This window comes from Acomys minous (genome assembly GCF_964271855.1).
Source record: "Acomys minous genome assembly, chromosome: 1".
In the NCBI taxonomy this organism is placed as follows: domain Eukaryota; kingdom Metazoa; phylum Chordata; class Mammalia; order Rodentia; family Muridae; genus Acomys; species Acomys minous.
In genome coordinates, this window is record NC_140483.1 from 17040401 (window position 1) to 17043433 (window position 3033).

Consider the following 3033-nt stretch of genomic DNA (forward strand, 5'->3'; position numbering starts at 1 on the left):
CTTTTTTTCCAGTTTACTTTAATACACACACAACAAATTTATGTTGAGTTTTTACTACATACAAGCACCTTTGAGCTGGTAATGACTTTCCAGCTCTCTCTCTCTCTCTCTCTCTCTCTCTCTCTCTCTCTCTCTCTCTCTCCTCTCTCTCATGTGTGTGCATGTGTGTGTGCATGTGTGTATGTGCACGTGTGTGTGTGTGCGCATACATGTGTTCTGTGGGCACTTTACTGTGTGACATGCATGTCTACATGCTTGGTTGATGTGTATATGTGTGGATGACAAATGTCAATGCTGAGTGTCTTCCTTCATCATTCTGCCTCTTGTTCTTCTAGGCAAACTCTCACTGAGCCTAGAACTCACAAATTCAGTTAGGCTGCCTGGCCAACAATCTCTGGGAATCCACTTGGAGACCCCGGGCACTGTGGCCAGCTTTAAGCAGATACTAGGGACCTGAACTCAGCTCCTGTGCTTCTGCATCAAACGCTTTCCCACGAGCCCTCAGTCCAGCCCTCTGGCTTTCTCCTCGGTCAGAGAACTTGGGTCTTTTCTGGGTTGACTCAAGCCCCTCCCCCCTTGCAAGTAGAAAGAGCTACCAGAAGTTCAGGAAATGCTGCACTCTTGTTGGTGTTGGGCAGGATTTCCTGCAGAGGGTCAAGAAAATATACTTTTTCCATGGCTTTGTTTAAATTGCAGAAAGTCCTTGCCTTCCACTGGAGAAACTGTTAGTTGCTGCCATGGCAACAAAGGAAGATGGGCAAACCACTCTTTGACACTGTTCACCTTCTCAACTAAAGCAATGGGGAGACCTATGCATTTCTGAATCTGTCCCATGGCTTGCCACACTGCTCCAGTATGGTAAATCAGAATAACCGCCGAAACCAGGAGAAGCAAGAAAAGATGAGCTGCCATGCTGGAGCTCTAGTCTGGCCACTAGTGTTCCTGCTTAAGGCATCCTTACCATCTGTCCCCTTATGAATGATAGGAAGAGGCATCCATGCCCAGCAAAAACAGCAGGCAGCGTCAGAAATAACCCCACGAATCTCAGAGTGACTGTCTGGATGTCTTGTCTGTCATAAAGTCCTAACAGGGCTAGTAAGGGACAGCCAGCAGATAGATAACTGATCTCGAACGTGGAATGTCTGGTTCAGGGGCCAACACTGATCTGGCAACAATGGAAGTAACAATTAGAGCAGTAAGCAGAGGATCTTGGATCTGACTCCAAAGATCGGTGGAGCCAAGCTCTGTCCCCTCTAAGTAGAAGCTGCTGGGCCCCATTGCCTTCCTGCTCCCTGTAGGCCCTTTAAGGAGCTTGCCCTGTGGTGCCTTCATAGAGTTCGTTTGTGGCTATTTGGAGGTGGAAATCCACAGTGAATAACAGGGCTGTTTTCTCAGGCAATGTTTCCCAAAATGGCTCCATTAGGAAGCTGCCTTTCAAAGCCTTCCCTCCCTGTATCTCATGACAAGCCATTTGTTGTGGCGCTGAGTGCACAGTGAAGGTCAATGCCAACCAGAATACCAGGGATGAAGAACGCTCCTAACAAGGCTGAAAGCGAAGGTAAGTGATGTAGAAAAATATTCTCGGAAGAGCGGCACGCCACTTGCCTGGCTTTCAGAAAGACTTAATAGTGGTCCTCTCCTGAACAAACAAAAAGAGTGAAGTTGGTCATGGAGTCATGGGCATGGTATTATGGTATCCCAGAATTTCCTAGACTAGGGAGGGAGAGAATCTTCCTGCCATATGGCCACTGATAAGAATCTTTGATTAGACTGATAAAGCAGCAGTATGTTGACTCTGGTGTGGAGAAACTATGTTAATATAATTAAGACTACATTTTGGTTTATGCACTGCTTCCGAAGTCCTTGTTGATTTAGATACTGATAAGTTGACACAGAAAACTTTCATGTGCACATGTACATGTGTGTGTGCACACATACACACACTTTGGAATGTTGGCTAGAGTAGAAAACGGACTTCTCATATCAGTCAAGTTCATTGTAAGGTCTTAACTCTACACCCTCCTGGGCTCAGGTCAAGCGAATGACACAGGAACATCAAATTTAATGTATTTGGTCCTAGGCGTTTTTCCAGAGTCCGATTGCCTCTGCTGGGAAGCTAGGGAATTCAGTTTCGGTTTCTGAAGACAAACAAAACTTATAAAAGACAGCTACTCAGATCACACACTATAAATGCCTAAAGATAAAAGCAATACGATTCAGTTTATGTAAACTCGAGACAGTTAAAGCTATGCTGTCAAGAGGCAGGTAGTAGTGACCACTAGTGGGAGGTGAGAGCCGCTGTTCCGGGAGAGTTCTGGGGTGCTGGCAGCAATAGCTTATTGCTCTGGGTACCGACTACAGCACAGTATTCAGTTGTAACCACGTGAATTTATGCACACAGTTTGTTTGCAAGTTACGGGGCAATAACATTTTATTTAAGCTAGTAGGTAAGGCAGCGCTGAGGTCGGAGGTGCCCCCACATCTAGGCGCGGCCTGTTTTATGGAGTGGAGTTGAAGCTGGGTTGCGCTTGATGAAATCCCTGTGAATTAGCGGTGCCCACTCACTCCTGGAACCTAGAACAATTCTTGGCACATACCAGGCTCTCAATAAACAGTTGTCAAGAAAGTGAATGGATTGACGAGTTAAATACGCACATTTTCCAAACAAAGGATTCAATAACACAGTTGTGTGGATCAGACAGCCGGGTGATGCTTCCATCTCGTCATATCCTGAACTTACCTCTCAGGGACCGCACTATAGTAAGTCAGCCTGGTGCTGCGTGGAATTGGTCCAAGGCTTTAAAAGCCTCCTGATGTACACATGCATATATGTCTGTGGGCGTGGCTGGGGTCTTAAACATCCTCGAAGGCTATGTGTCAGACGTTCAGTCGCTAGGCTATACACTTTTGGGAGGTGGTGGGCCTTTAAGAGGTGTGGCCTAAAGAGAAGCGGTTAGCCAATTGGGGGCAAGCCCTCAAAGGGGATCATGAGACCACAGACCCTTGTACTCATTTTGCTTGTTTCACAGCCAT